Genomic DNA, 17,321 nt, shown 5'->3' on the forward strand with positions numbered 1-17,321 from the left:
ACATGAAGAGAAACTTAACACCATTAGTCATCAGTAAAATGCAAATCAAAGCTACAATGAATGAGATAACCACTTTACATTCACTAGGATGGCTAAACTCAAAAAGTCAGATAATAGCAAGTGTTGACAAGGATGTGGAGAAATCAGAACTTTTATACACTGCTGGTGGGGATGTAAAATGGTGCAGCCACATTGGAAAATAGTCTGGCAGTTCTTCAAAAGATTAAACATAGAGTTACCCTATGACCCAGCAATTCCACTCCTAGTTATATGCCCAAGAGAAATGAAAACACATGGTCATATAGAAACTTGTACACAAACGTTTATATCAGCATTATTCATAATAGACAAAAGATGGAGACAACCCAAATGCCTATCAACTGATGAATAGGTAAACACAATGTTGTACATCCATATGCAATGGAATATTTACTCAACCAAAATGAGTGAACCCTAATGTAAACTATGAACTTGGATTGATAATTATGGGTCTGTGTTGGTTCATTGATTGTAATAAGTGTACCACATTGATATGGGATTGTTGGTGGCTGGAAAGGCTGAGAGGGAGAGGAAGTGGTATATGCAAACCCTTTGTACTTTCCACTCAATTTTGCTACAAACCTAAAATTGTTCTAAAAATCTTAAAACTTTTTTTAAAGTAAAAAAAAAAAGGAATGAAGTATTTATACATTCTAGAACACAAGTGAACCTTGAGAACATTATTTTAAGCCAGTAACAAAATACCACATATTGTAGGATTTCATGTATATAAAATATCCAGAACAGGGCAATCTATAGAGATGAGAAGCATATTAGTGGCTTTCTAGGGCTGGTGCAGGGGAGAGGGTGGAGAGAAGAAAGTGGGTGGTAGCTAAAGCATGCAGGATTTCTTTTTGGAGTGGTGAAAATATTCTAAAGTTGACAGTGGTGAGTGGTAATGGTTGCCCATACCTATGGTTGTACTAAAAAACCCTTGAATTGTATACTTTAAGTGAGCAAATTGTATGGTATGTGAACTATATCTCAATAAAGCTAGTAAGAAAAAGACATTATTGGGACAACTGAAACTAAATGTGCATGGTGGACTAGAAAGTTGTGTTAATATTAAAACTTTCTGATTTTGATAATTGCAAAAAACTTAATGGACGTCCCTATAAGGTACTATCATTATTCCCATTATATAGATGCCGAAAGTGAGGAACAACAAGGTCAAGTTACTTGTCCAGGATCACATAGCAGCCTAAGAGCCCTTAGTTTTTACCTCCTCCTTGCTTCTCTTAGCACCCTGGTCTTTCCCTTCATAGCACTTATCACAATTGATAATTTTACATGTTTTGTTCTGCAACATGATAAGTTCACTGACGATAGTGACAGGTCACCTCTGATCATCACTTCTCCATATATTTAAACAAATATTTATTGAGCCTACTGTGAGCCAGGCCTGCATGCAGAAAGGTCGGTGAGAATATTCTAGTACAGGGCTTGGCTCATAAGTGGATGCTCAACAGATATTTGTAGCTAGGATGGAAGGGTAGATGAGTGTATGGATAGGTAAATGGATGAATGCATGGGCAGATGGCTGTGCGGATAGGTAGATAATTGGATGAGTGGATGGATGGATGAATGGATGGATGGATGAGTGGATAGATGGATGGATGGATGGATGGATGGATGGATGGATGATGTGGGGATGGGTAGATGGATGGATAGGTGGATGTGTATGTGGATGGACAGATGAACAGATGGGTGGGTTGAATGGGTAGGTGCATAAGTGGAAAGGGAGCTTCTGGGAAAAGGCTGATTGGGCTTGCCCAGGCACAGTACCTGGTGTCATCCTCCTCACCTAGCTATCTTCCCCTTCCTACCTCAGTCTCTACCCAGGTCCCCATCTTCAGACCCATCACATCCTGAGAAACACACCCACTGTACAGACCCTCCTGTCTTCCTCCACCAAGGCTGTCTAAATCATCCTTCAAGGCCTTGCCAGGCCCCACTCCTCCAGGAAGCCTTCCTAGCTCATGTGGTCTGCTTCTCTTCTGCACTCCTAATTCACAATATTGATGGACAACCCATATCATCACATCAGTCATCCTGAATAGATGCTCCTGAGATGCAGACCTGGAGCCTGGGAAGGGCAGGGCTCCCTCCTCCTCTGCTGTCCTAGGGGCTGGTTAGTGACAGGCAGGGGGTGAAGCCACTGCATTGGCTACAAGGCAGGAGTCACAATCTCTCCCTTGATGGAGAAGGAGGACCCGGGTGAAGCCCTTGCTAGGGGCACAGGCAGGAGGAAGATCTCAGCCATGCCAGCTTCAGAGGAACTGCCAGGCCAACCCTGGGGGAGGCTGGGCCCAAGCCCGACCCTGAACCAGGCTGGGGCTGGGCTGAGCTGGCAGGAGGACGCAGGCAGGCAGGAGGCTGTGCGGGTGCCTCCCTCCCCTCCTCAGCCCAGCCCGACCAGCCCCCAGGCAGGCTGGAGGCCTGTTTGCCTTGGCCCCGGGCCAGGGCCGCCCCGCCAGTGAGTAATGCGTGAGGACCGCCTGGCTCCAGTTCAAGGGAAACGGGCTGGAGACGAGACGGGGCCTTCTAGGCCTTCATGGGGCTAGGTTCCGGGGGCGGCTTCCCAGAAAGTGCCTGCCGAGGCTGCGTTGGGGCCACTGCCAGGCCAGCCGCCCTCCTTCCCCTTTCTCCATCCCCTTTTCTCCCCTTCCTCCTCTGTAGAGACTGAGGAAAGGCAGATCTTGAGCTCCCAGAAAAAGATCATTAGGCATGGCCCAGAACCCAAGGAGAAGGAGCTTGTCAGGACCCCAGCCACCTACCCCACACACCTAACAGAGCCAGCCAGTCCCTGGTCCATTAACCCACACTTTCTGAGCACCCAGTCTCTGAAAGGCAAGGACTTGCTGTCAGGGAGAGCACGCGAGTTCAGGGCATGGGGCATGGGCAGCTCAGAAGCTCTCAGTGCTGGCCCTGGAAGCTGTGGCGCCGGACAAGGCCTCCCTATTTATCTGCCCACATTCCAGGGCTCCTGATGAGGACGCTGCAGCCCAGAGAAAAGGATGGACTTGCCTACGCTGCCCAGCGAGTTAATTGCAGCAAGGTAAGAGCCCATGCCTCCTGCCCATGGGAGTCTAGGCCCTGCTGCTCTGAACAGTGGCCTTCTCCTTCAGCTTGCGTGGCTGTCATGATGAAGGGCCACTGCCTAGGATGGTTCTATTTTTCAGTTGCATCCTCCTGGAGCATTTCCGGGGCTTCTGTAACTTTGCGACTCTGCCCTTGGTGAGTGGTATCTTTCTGCTTAGGACCTAAGTGACCACTTGGGTGGAGAAGACACCATGGTCATCAACACCTTTTGGAGGCACAGAGATTCCCAGCCCTCTGGGAGATTTTGCAGCCAACCATGCCCCTATGCCTCTCCAGGCCTCTATCCATGGTCAGTCTTCCTAGTTGCAAAATACAGAACATTATTCTGGCTGAGTTAAGCACAAAAGAAAAGTCATGAGGGGATCCTGGGTAGGTCACAGAATCAACAACATGCCAGAGAACTTCTCCACAGCAGGGGTGGCTGCCAAACCACACCACAGTGCTGGCCTCCTGAGACCCGCACTGGCCCTGCCACAGAGCCCCAGAAGGCTCCTCTCTTTCCACTGACATCAGCACTAGACACCAAACGCTGGACGCTGCTGTTGGCCTAGCCGTCCCTGCTGCGCCCTAGAAACAGGATGTGACCACTGTCCACCTCCGGAATGATTCTCCTACATCCCTGCTTCTCTATTCCCAGACCCTGATCCCAAGACCAGGATGGGGGCATCTGATTGGCCAATCCCGGGTCACATGACTGTACTTGGTCACTAGGGAAGCTGGGAAAGCAAGTATCTTGCTCATTATCCTCTCAATAAGACTCAAGTAAGGGCCGGGCATAGTGGTTCATGCCTGTAATCCCAGCACTGTGGGAAGCCGAGGCAGTGGACCACCTGAGGTCCAGAGTTCGAGACCAGCCAGATCAACATGGTGAAACCCTATCTCTACTAAAACTACAAAAATTAGCTGGGCATGGTGGCGCATGCCTGAAATCCCAGTTACTCAGGAGGCAGAGGCAGGAGAATGGCTTGAAGCCAGGAGGCAGAGGTTGCAGTGAGCCCGAGATTGTGCCACCGCACTCCAGCCTGGGTGACAGAGTGAGACGCTGTCTCAAATTTAAAAAATAAAAATAAAAAACAAACAAAAACAAAACAAAAAAAGACTCAAGTAAGAATTCCCCTAAACCAGATAGAGAGCCAGATGACAGTAGGCTGGCTAATCTACAAAAACAAATGTCCTCTCTGTTTCATTCCCCCACCTCCAATTCTTTGTCTATCTCATTATCTGCCCAGATTCTCAAAGTGGACATATGCAGAGAAGTTTGTTGCTGAAAGAGCTTTGGGGTTCAGCATGTAATTGCACTATGTCAGTGAAATTCTTAGCCTAGGACATGGCACTTAACAGGTATTGAACAAAGTCAAGCTCTCCTCCCTGAGAAGTACGCAGATGGGCCAGCTGAGGTGGCCTGTGGCTCTGCTAGTTGGCCACAGGATCTGTCCTGGGTTACTTGACTCCTCTGTCTGCTTTCCCATGGCAGACAAGGACAGGGATTAGAAGAAAGTGTCATATAAAGTGCTGCAGGATGTGATTCATTCTGACAGAAGAGACTGGAAGCCTTCTTGAAGGAGTAGATGTTTGAGCTGGACATTGAAAGAAGAGATGGGTTTCATCAGCTAGAGAGCAGGGAAATGCATTTCAGGCCAAGGGGCCTGTGTGGAGATGTGGATATGTGGTTTTTTACAAACAAAATAACTCAATGTTGGATGTTACAACATACTCTCTGCCCTAACTAGAAGTATGGATTAGCAGGGGGCAGCATGCGAATCAAGACAGTGCCCAGGAGGCCCCTGAATTGTTCAAGCCAGAAGCCAGGAGTGCCTAAGCTGAGGCAGTGCCAGCAAAACAAAAACAACTTGACATCCAAAAATTGCCAGTCCAGGGAGAGAGGAAAAACACATGGGGAAGAGCAGAGGGGAATGGAAAGAATGCGACTGCCTTTTTAGGCAGGTGGCTTTTGAGGTGCTGGATTCAGTCATCAGGGTCCCTTTACACAATGGAACCAAAAGTAATCAAGAAAGCAACAGGATAGAGTATTCCCCTGCAGGGGGTTCTCCATATAGTTTGAGGCATGAATGGGCAGGGAGTGAATCCCTAACAGGCAAGCTCTGGTAACACCTGATGGCCCCTAAAAAACCCTCACCTTGTGAACAGGGTGGGTGTAGTCATTTGCAGGGCTTTAGTTTTGCTAAGTGCAAGTCCAGGGCCAGAGTGGAATTGCTGAGACAACAGAGCAGAGGCTGAAGCTGCCAGTGGGTCCTTCTTCCCTTGTCTCTTGCTGTGAAGCCCTTGGTTATGCTTAGAAGAAGAAGAAAGAGAAGGAGGAGAAAGGGAGATGGAAAGAAGGAAGGAAGGAGGGAAGGAGAGAGGGAGGAAGGGAAGGAAGGAAGGAAGGAAGGAAGGAAGGAAGGAAAGAAGGAAGGAAGGAAGGAAGGAAGGAAGGAAGGAAGGAAGGAAGGAAGGAAGGAATGCAGGCAGGCAGGCAGGCTACTTAAAGACAATTGGCACCAAAATGAGGGACTAAACCAAGAAAGGTAAAGTCATGGGATGCCGGTAACGAGGGATCCCACCCAATAGAAGGTGGAGGGATGCTTCAGGGTGACTGCTGTGCATCAGGCCTATGAGGCAACTGTCCAGACTAGGGCAAAAGGCTGGAGACACCAGAAGGGGAAAAAATTGAACTGACAAACTATCTGGTAGGTTTAACCTTGAGAAAAACTATATTGAGAAGTAATTGAAGAGTGTGGAAACCAATGGCAAAAAATACAATGGACTTTAAGCAAATGAAAAGAACCTAGACAACTCAGCTTCAGAAATACCAACACATTGTGTAAAAATAATAGATGCAATCATAGTATACTATATGACTCAGGGTGTACAATATGGGCATAGTCATAATAATGTAAGTGTTGACCACTGGAAAGGGAAGCAATGTGATGCTGCAAGAGAGCTAATCCCCAGCTAGGAAGTTATTAGATGATATCTAAAATTGATGTATCAAGAAACATAAGAATAAGAATATTATTTTGGAATATGGTGATATACAGTAGTACCCCACTACCCTTGAGGGATATGTTCCAAGACGCCCAGGAAGCCTGAAACTACAGATAGTACAGAACCCTACATATTTTTTCCTGTGCATATATACCTATGACAAAGTTTAATTTATAAATTAGATGTAGTAAAAGATTAACAACAATAATAAAATCGAACACCTAAGACAATGTGTCAGCATCACTACTCTTGGGCTTCGAGGCCATCATTAAGTAAAATAAGGGTTACTTGAACACAAGCTCTGCAATACTATGACAGTTGCTCTGCTAACAGACACTACTAAGTGACCAATGGGTGGGAAGTGCCTACAGCATGGACACACTGGACAAAGAGATGATTCACGTCCCAGATAAGACAGAGCAGAACAACACGAGATTTTTATCCGCTACTCAGAATGGCACACAATTTAAAACTTATAAATTGCTTCTTTCTGGAATTTTCCACTTAATATTTTCAGACCATGGCTGGGCACACTGGCTCACACATGTAATCCCAGCACTTTGGGAGGCCAAGGTGGGCAGATGGCTTGAGCCCAGGAGTTTGCGACCAGCCTGGGCAACGTGGCAAAACCTCATCTCTAGGCTGGGCGCAGTGGCTCACGCCTGTAATCCCAGCACTTTGGGAGGCCAGGGTGGGTGGATCACTTGAGGTCAGGAGTTCAACATGGTGAAATCCAATCCCTACCAAAAATACAAAAAAATTAGCAGGAAATGGTGGCACATGCCTGTAATCCCAGCTACTTGGGAGGCTGAGGTGGGAGAATCATTTCAACCTAAGAGGCAGAGGTTGCAGTGAGCCAAGATTGCGCCACTGCACTCCAGCTTGGAAGACAGAACAAGACTCTGTCTCAAAAAACAAAAAACAAAAATCAAAAACAAAAACATCTCTACAAAAGATACAAAAATTAGTTGGGTGTGGTGGCACACACCTGTAGCTCTAGCTACTCAAGAGGCTAAGGTGGGAAGATGCATTGAGCCTAGGAGGTCGAGGCAGCAGTGAGCCAAGATCACACCACTGCGCTCCAACCTGGGTGACAGAGCAAGATGCTGTCTCGAAAAAAAAAATACATATATATATATATATATATATATATATATATATATATATATATCTCACACATATATCTATCATATATGATATATATCACATATATATAAAAAATGATATATATATATATCACAGGTAACTGAAACAGTGGAAAACAAAACTGCAGATAAGGAGGGACTATTGTAATCCATTCTAATGAAATTTACCCCTGAAAAGTAGCATTGGAGAAATTAAGAAGGGCTTTAACATTTTATTTAATGCATTATTGTGTCTTTTGAATATATGATGATGAATATATACTATTTTTACATTTTTAATGAATAAAATATTTTATATATCCCTAAAAAGTTATAGTGATAAATACTGAAAGAAACAGCTTGAAAAGTTGAAAGGGTTACTTCTGGGGAATAAACCTAGGGTGGGAGAGAAACAACAGTGGACTGCAATTTTTTATTATAAGCCTTTCAATAGTACTTGACTTTTAAAATTTTGTGTATGAATTACTTTGAAAAAAATTTTTAAGACAAATGACCACAAAGAGTAACAAACCCAGAGAAAAAAATAGGCAGAGGACACAAACAAGAAATCCACAAAAGAAACAGAAATGTCTCCCAAACACATGGAAAAAAAAAATCATCCCTACTAATGATGAACGAAAGCATCAGAAGTAGCTGTGTGTTCACGAACCTGGAAATATGTTCTCATTACAGCATTAAGTGTGTTTATGTCAGGGAATGAGCAGTTTACAAAATCATACAATAGTGTCATTTTGTAACAATTTAAGCATTCATTCAGCAAATTTTCTGTGAGCACCTATTATATAGTGAGCACGTAAAAATGTATTTTTTTAAAGTCTGAAATGAGTTGTGTTCAGATGTCAAGAAGTTCTCTGTAAAAAACACAAGAGGTGATTTTCACAAAATTCTTCTCCCTTTGTATTTGGTGGTTTTTGTTTTGTTTTGTTTTGTTTTTTGAGACAGAGTTTTGCTCTTGTTGCCCAGGCTGGAATGCAATGGCGCTATCTCGGCTCACCACAACCTCTGCCTCCTGGTTTCAAGCAATTCTCCTGCCTCAGCCTCCCGAGTAGCCGGGATTACAGGCACGCACCACCATGCCCGGCTAATTTTGTATTTTTTAGTAGAAATGGGGTTTCTCCATGTTGGTCAGGCTGGTCTCGAACTCCTGACCTCAGGTGATCCACCTGCCTCGGCCTCCCAAAGTGCTGGGATTACAGGTGTGAGCCACTGAGCCCAGCCCTCCCTTTGTATTTGTTAATTTAGTCTCTAATATTTAAAGAGGGAACATATCTTGCTAAGGAGATAAAAGTAAATAGCAAAAGAAATGAATCACCTATTTTGAGCACTCCCAAAATAAGAAATAAAGCACTGACAATTGGTTTGGATAAGCACCGAATTATTAACCTGCTCAGACACTATAGAGACTGTATCACATACTTTTTTTTTTTTTTTTTTTTTTGAGATGAAGTCCCACTCTGTTGCCCAGGCTGTGCAGTGGTGTGATCTTGGCTTACTGCAACCTCCGCCTCCTGGGTTCAAGTGATCCTCTTGCTTCAGCCTCCTGAGGAGCTGGGACTACAGGCACACACCACCATGCCCAGCTAAATTTTTTTGTATTTTTAGTAGAGATGGGGTTTCACCATGTTGACCAGGCTGGTCTCGAACTCCTGACCTCAGGTGATCCATCTACCTCAGCCTGCCGAAGTGATGGGATTACAGGTGTGAGCCACCATGCTTGGCACACATCCATTTTTATACCTCAATCCTCAACAGCATCAGGCACATAATAGGTCTCCAGATAAACAACTGAATAATCAAAACAAGCAGGGCCTTGTGTGGTGTGGTGGTCAGGGGTTTACTGTATGTATGTGAGCCTCCAACATGCAAATGGGTACTGATAAAAACTACACAGTGTTAAAAGGATCCACATGAGTGATGCATATAAAGCACTCAGCTCTGTGTTTGGCAATAGGTAAGCACTCAAGAAAAGTTGGATGCTATTAATAATAGTAGTAGTTGTTGTTATTGTCATTGCTGTAATAGTAGCTAGGACCCGAGAAATTCCACCACTCATGCAAGTGCCCATGTGCAAGACAGTCCCCTCAGCAGTCCTGAGAACAGCAACCTTTCCCTCTTTCTCCTCTTCCTCTTCCTCTTCCTCCTCTTCTTCCTCCTCTTCTTCCTCCTTTTTTTCCTCCTCTTTCTCCTCCTCCTCCCACCCCCCTCCCGCTGACATTCTCTCTACCCCATTGCTCACTGACTACCTGAGAGCAAATACGTGGGGACAGCACAGGCTCAGTCATCACCTGAGGCTGACCACCTGGTCCCAGGGATTTAAAAACCACAACGTGCAACTCCCATTCCCTCCCTGGGTCACATCATACATAAGGCACTGTCCTATATGCAGCTCATTAGGTGCTGGAAGAAAAAGAAGAAGGGGACAAACTTAGGGAAAACAAGACTGAATTTTTGGAGGGGATGCCTGCCATTGACACTTCTTTAAAAATATAGACTTTTGCCAGGCACGGTGGCTCAAGCCTGTAATCCCAGCACTTTGGGAGGCTGAGGCGGGCAGATCACAAGGTCAGGAGATCGAGACCATCCTGGCTAACACGGTGAAACCCCGTCTCTACTAAAAATACAAAAAATTAGCCGGGTATGGTGGCGGGCGCCTGTAGTCCCAGCTACTTGGGAGGCTGAGGCAGGAAAATGGCGTGAACCCGGGAGGCGGAGCTTGCAGTGAGGGGAGATCATGCCACCGCACTCCAGCCTGGGCGACAGAGCAAGACTCTGTCTCAAAAAAAAAAAAAAAAAAATATATATATATATATAGACTTTAACTGATGTATAACACATGTAGAAAAGTGCACAATTTTCACAAACTGTACACCCCGTGTAACCAGCCCTAAGATCAAGAAACAGGACATCATCAGCCCCTAGAAGTTCTTCTCGTGCCCACTTCCTGACATCTAACACCACAAATTGGTTTCGCCTGATTTTGAACTTTATATAAAGGGAATCATACAGTGTAGACTTTTCTGTGTGTGCCTTCTTTGGCCCGGCGTTATAACCGTGCAGATCATCCTGCTGTTGTGTAGAGTTGGAGTTCTTTCATGCCCATTGTTGCATGATGTGCACTGTGTAAATAACCATCTACTTTTGACAGATATTTGAGTTGTTTCAGTTTAGAGCTATTATCAATAGTGCTGCTATTAATATACTTTATTTTTTTATTTTGAGACAGAGTCTCGCTGTGTCACCCAGGCTGGAGTGCAGTGGTGTCATCTCACCTCACTGCAACTTTCGCCTCCCAGGTTCAAGCGATTCTCCTGCCTCAGTCTCCCAAATAGCTGGGATTGCAGGCATGTGCCAACATGCCAGACTAATGTTTGCATTTTCTTTAGTAGAGGTAGGGTTTCACCGTATTGGCCAGGCTGGTCTCAAACTCCTGAACTCAAGTGATCTGCCTGCCTAGGCCTCCCAAAGTGCTGGGATTACAGGTGTGAGCCACCGTACCCGGCCTGCTGTGAGTATTCTTGTACATGTTCAAGAATATATTCACTAAAAGACACATATATTTTAGTGAATATATGTGTGCATTTCTGATGCAGGTATGATTCTCTTTAGCTTTGGTAGATACTGCCAAAAAGTTAACCAGTTTATACCCCCAGCATCATCACACAAGAGTTCCTGTTGCACCACGCCCTCACTCCCATTCAGTACTAAGTAGCATATCTTTAAATGAACACTAGCATCTTTTAAATTCTGCTCCACTACTAGACAACCATGGAAATGAATAATCTCCAAAAATGTCTGTGATGTATCATTAAGTGACATAAGCAGGGTGCAGGCCGATATGTAGAATGTGACTCCATTGGTGAGAATTGTATATGTGCATATGTAGAGGCAGAAGCCAATTCAGAAAGGGGACATATCTGAGTCTCCAGCATGCTCACCTCTGGGGAGTGAAGTTGGAAGGCATAATTTAAATGATGAGGTTAGCGCTAATTTTTACTTTTGATACCATTTTTCAATATTTTTAAAATTCAAGAAAAAGATCTGTATAAGTAAAATAAAATCTTCTACCCTCCACCCCCCATTACCATCACTCACCATTCCATTACCTAAGGCTGGCAGCCAGACTCTGTCATTCTTGTTATTTCCCAGCATGCGCTCCTGCTCTGGAATTACCTTGGGCAGGGCCTCTGGGACAAGTCTCCCAGGCACTGTAATTTCCCTGGCTGCAGTGTGTCATTAGAAAATTTGGTGCTGATGACACGACGCCCATACACAGTGAACATTACAGCCCCGGTTGGGACAGGACAGCTTGGCCAAGGAGCAAGCCCTTCCTGCAGAGAGACCCCCAGAGTCTCAAGCTGCCTCAGTGGGATCAGGCCTTAGCATGTTTCTGTCTCGACCTTAAGGAACAGAAGCTGGGAAAACTACTCTTTCAAGGCTGCTGGTGTCTCTAGCCTCCCCTGGAGACCCAGGGCTCAGAGCAAGGGCTGTGGAGTTAGGCAGACCTGAGCTTCGGTTCTACCACGCTTTTGCTGTGAGTCTCTCGCTGGGCCTGCAAGTCTTCACCTGTAAAATGAGCTAATGAGAGCACTTACCTTAAAGACAACACAACGTAGGCCAGGCGCGGTGGCTCACGCCTGTAATCCCAGCTACTCAGGAGGCTGAGGCACGAGAATTGCTTGAGTCTGGGAGGCGGAGGTTGCAGTGAGCAGAGATCATGCCATCATACCACTGTACTTCAGCCTGGGCGACAAGAGTGAAACTGTCTCAAAAAAAAAACAAAAAAACAAAAAAAAAAACGTACCTTGCAGAGAGTGCCTGGCACATACTTAGCCCTAAGTAAACGCAGGTTTTTGTTATTATTATTGTGGGTGTAGTTGTCGCTATTACCACCACCATAAGAGGTAAAGTTTTGCATTCACCTTTTGGGAGAAAAGAATATAATAATGTGCTTTTTATTTTCACTAGTGTTATAAAGTAAGTACATACCCACTTTTCTTTTCTTTTCTTTTCTTTTTTTTTTTTTGGAGATGTAGTCTTCCTCTGTCACCTAAGCTGGAGTGCAGTGGTGCAATCTCGCTCACTGAAGCCTCCGCCTCCCGGGTTCAAGCAATTCTCCTGCCTCAGCTTCCCGAGTATTTGGGACTACAGGTGCACACCGGCTAATTTTTAATAGAGGCCGGGTTTCACCATGTTGCCTAGGCTGGTTTCGAACTCCTGAGCTCAGGCAAGCCGCCCACCTCGGCTTCCCAAAGTGCTAGGATTACAGGCGTGAGCCACTGCACCTGGCCCCATACCCACTTTTCTTGGGGAAAAGGGAATTTGGCTGAGCACAGTGGCTCATTCCTATAATCCCAGCAAGGCAGGAGGATCACTAGAGACCAGCAGTTGGAAACCAGCCTGGGCAACATAGCGAGTCTCCGTCTCAACAAAAAAATTAAAAAATTAGCCAGGCAGGGTGGTGCTCACCTTTAGTTCCAGCTATTTGGGAGGCTGAGGGCAGGAAGATCATTTGAGCCCAGGAGTTCAAGGCTATGATCATGCCACTGCACTACAGCCTGAGCAACAGAGACCCTGTCTCTTAGAAAAAAGAAAAAAGATAAAAAAAAAAAAAGGAATTCACCTGGAACTTAAATTCATATATTTTAGTTGAAAAGTTAAATAGTCATTCAACATTGATCCATCCAATATCGGTTGAGTGCCTTCTATCCCTTCTATGTGCTGGGCATTGTTCTAGATTCTGGGGTTATGGCAGTGACCAGAGCAAAGTCCCTGCTGTCACAGAGCTCACACTCTACTAGGGGCCTCTGATAACAGTCAAGCCAACAAACAGATATATAATAAAATGTCAAACATAGGCCAGGCACGGTGGCTCACGCCTGTAATCCCAGCACTTTGGGAGGCCAAGGCAGGCAGATCATGAGGTCAAGAGATCGAGACCAGCCTGGCCAACCTGGTGAAACCCCACCTCTACTAAAAATACAAAATTAGCCAGGCATGGTGGTGTGTGCCTGTAGTCCCAGCTACTCCGGAGGCTGAGACAGGAGAATCACTTGAACCTGGGAGGCGGAGGTTGCGGTAAGCTGAGATCGTGCCATTGCACTCCAGCCTGGGCAAAAACAGCAAAACTCTGTCTCAAAAAAAAAAAAAGGCAAATGTGTATATAATACAGTAAGTATAATGTCAACCACCAATATGAAGAAAAATCAAGCAGGATAGGCAAGAGGAGCTGGGAACGTGGTCTGATGACTCTAATCAATGTGTTCACTGGAGCCGGAGCTCTGCTCTGAGCCTCTCTCTCCTTGCCCAGAGGGTACTGGCTTTGGCCAGGTTAAAGTGGCCCCTGGCCTGGCTGGAGCTGTATCCCGCGGAGATGAGGTTGAGGAGAAGGTGAAGAGCCGTTTCAAAGACTACGTAGCTGAGGAGCAGGCAAGGGCAGGGGTTTCATCAGAGAGGAGCCCTGGACCAGGTGGGAGACTGTGCCCTTGGAGGACACCTGGTGGCAGTCCCTCATGGGGCACCACTGGAGAGGCACTTCATGCCAATTACAGCAGGTATTTACTCATCACCTACTATGAGCCCAGTGCCGGGCTTTGTACTGTGAAAGGATTCAAGTAAGCATGAGGGCTGGGCTCGTGCCTGACCTCAAGGAGCTCCCAGATGCTGGAGATACAAGACCCACCTCCATAAAAGAAAGAAGCAAGCCAGATTCTGCAAGGGACTGAGTGTGGGGCACAGGTCACATAATCATCTGGGTAGGCAAACCTCCAAATCTCAGCCACAAAGAAAAAGTTCCACATTCAAACAAAGTCTGCAGCGGGCCTAGGGGCTCTCCAGAGCAGCCATTCAGGATCCGAACGCTTTTCCATCTTCTGTCTCCATCATCCTAAAACATATCTTCCAGGTCCCTGTGGCAGAGAGAGAGAGAGAGAGAGCTGGGTCACCCTGCACCAATTTTTCAATGCTTTAGCTTGGAAGTGACACATGGCACTTCTCACAGCCCACTGGCCAGAACTGGTCACACGGTCCCAAACAAACTGCAAGGGAGGCTGGGAAATGAGGGAAGTGCATAAGTATTCCCTGGGAATGAAATGTCTCGACTCCAGGTCACTCATTACTGCTAGGATCTGGGCAGGCAGAGTGCAAGACCTGGAGTTTGAAATGGGCATGGGACAGAGTGGTGAGCACCAGGCTTTGGATAAAAGAGCCCTGGGTTAGGCTTAAGGAAAACTGCTTGGCCACCTCTTGGCTGGGTGACTTGTGTAAGTCACTCATCTCTTTTAGCCTCAGTTTCTTCTAAAATGGGGGTAGTCAGAGCTCCCATCCAGAATCATTAGAGGAACGTGTATGAAAGGGCAGTCTACACTGCGGAGAATGGATTCAATACAGTTGTCTATGACACATCTCTATTTTCTTTAAGGTTCAAAGCAGTCCTAATATACACACTCTATTTCTGTCCCCAGGGCTTCTGTGTCCCACTGATCTTACACTTTTCCACTAAAATGCCCACGGCAGAAGAGAAACTGCCAGGGCCTGGGGCCACCACTTAAAGCAACATCAAGGGCAACCACGTGTCCTTGAAGTGTCTTGTTTTTTCTCAACAATTCAGGTCAAGTTTGCATTCTACTACGTAAGATATAAGGGTTTATGGTAGAAACAATTGTATTCCTTCTCCCCCTAAGCTTCCACTAAAATGGCAGCTCCAGGCAGCTCCAGGCTTAGCAAGAGCTTCCCCTGGCACCTGGGCACATGTCCATGGCAGACTCTGCCTCTCAAATCCCCAGGAAGGCGGGCACAGGCTCCCTAGGAAGAGGCTCCCAGCTCTCCCAGGTCTCCGTGGCTCTCATAGCTGTTTATATGGACGCTGCAGGGGGCCACCCCCGACCCAGGCAGCGTGTCCCTGCCCAGCCTCTCACCCCCAGCCCAGCCAGGAAATTGTCCCTGAATTAATCAAAGCACTTGCACTAGTCCCAACTCACCAGAGTCCTCCTCCAGCGGCCACTTTGTGTTGGGTAGATTAATTGCAGCGGGGGGAGGGGAGGCAATCCATTTTTAGAAAATCATTACTTTCAGAAAGAGAGCGGGGTTCTTCTGGCTGAGGGAAAACTGCTGAGCTAGCAGCTCGGGCCTCCTGCTTGAGAGCCGCCAGGAAACCAGGGACTGTGCAGGCTGCTCCTGGCTCCAAGGGTGGCAGCCTGGGCCCACGCACCCCTCCTCCTGAGGCCAGGACACCCCAACCCTGCAGCCCTGGCTGCTGGTGGTCTTTGCTTCCTGCCCTGGCCTGGACTCAGCAGTTGGATGACATTCTGAGCAGGAAGGAATCGCCTCAATATTGGCCACCCCCCTACTATCCATGGACTGGCTTTCCGACTGTCTTCTCTCACTTGCTGCAAAATCCACCACCCAGAGGGCACCACCAGCCTCTGACTGCAGCTGCGGGATGAAAAGAAGGGTGGGGACCCCTGATTACGGCTGGCTGCCTTGGATTAAGTATCTAATAAAGTATCTGAAATTGCCATTATTGTGGGTCAACATGATCAGATATTAGCAATCCCACGTGGTTCAACCTAATTAGCATATGGTCAGCTCTTCACATGAATTTTCTCCCCAGTCCCCATTTTAGCCTCATGAAAGTATAATACACACTTTTTGCTTTGGAAATTGAGGTTCAGAGAGGTTGTGACTTGCCCAAGTGAGTGCTCAAACCCAGATCTGTCTGACCCCCAAACCGGTGACTGTGAACCACATCCTATTTCACATCAGGCCCCCACCTTGCCTGCCCCCAGCACACCCTCAGGGACAATCAGGAGTTGCTCATTGAGGGCACACCAGCTGAGCTGACAAACAGGTCCTTTGCAGGCTGCTGAGTGTTGGGAGCTTACTAGACCCAGCGAGAAGTCATCGCTTGCTCTAGGTTTGGGTGCAAATCCAGCTTCCATCACAGGCTGTGCATAGGTGGTCCTGGGCAAATCACTCACCCATTGGAGGGTCAGGCCCTTTCTGAATCAGGGAAGGCCTGCCCACGTCCTCTGCGGCGTGGGGGCACAGGCAGCATGACCCTTGGTATGCACTGACAAGTACAAATGGCAGGTGTTGTTTCTGTTGCTCAGCAGTCAGATCAGCTTGGTCCTTCCAAACCAGAACTTGTTTTAGAAAAAACATATACCCAACTCCTTGAGCCAGGCCTGCCCAGAGAGATTAGATAACACAGAAGTGATGAAATCTGATGCTATCACTTAACAGCTGGGAGACTGTCAGCAATTCTTTGAACCTATTTATCTGTAGAATGGGAGTGATGATCATGGTATCCACTCGCAGAGTGGCTGTGAGGATCATATGGGACAATCCCAGTGTAAAGTGCTTAGAACACTGCCTAGCACAGTCAGGACATACTCAGTGTTGCCTCTTGATGATGAAGATGATGACAATTATTCCCAGCCCAAGCTAAGCCCACAAATATGCCTCGTTCATGAGACAAGTCCTGTCTGAGCACCACACCAGGAATTGTCAGGGCAGTGAATCCTAACTGAGACTCCAGTTGAGACCCCAGGGTGCCAAGAGCTTATAGTTCAGCAGAAGAGAGAATCTTACACTATTGATCATTCTTCAGGACAAATTTTTTTTTTGAGACAAAGTTTCACTCTTGTCGCCCAGGCTGGAGTGCAATTGCGTAATCTTGGCTCACCACAACCTCCGCCTCCCGGGTTCAAGTGATTCTCCTGCCTCAGCCTCCCAAGTAGCTGGGATTACAGGCGCCGACCACCACACCAGGCTAATTTTGTATTTTTAGTAGACACGGGGGTTTCACCATGTTGGCCAGGATGGTCTCGAACTCCTGACCTCAGGTGATCCGCCCGCCTCAGCCACCCAAAGTGCTGGGATTACAGACATGAGCCACCGCGCCCGCCCAGACAGAAATTTTTTAAAGGGAGGAGGCTTCTTGGAGGAAGTGTTGCCTGCATCACATCCCAAAGGATAAGGAGGAGATAGCTAATTGAAGTGGCTGCAAAGCACTTGCTGCAGAAGCTCATGAGCACGGCGGGCCTGCAG

This window comes from Gorilla gorilla, chromosome 17, assembly GCF_029281585.2.
Source record: "Gorilla gorilla gorilla isolate KB3781 chromosome 17, NHGRI_mGorGor1-v2.1_pri, whole genome shotgun sequence".
Classification (NCBI taxonomy): Eukaryota; Metazoa; Chordata; class Mammalia; order Primates; family Hominidae; genus Gorilla; species Gorilla gorilla.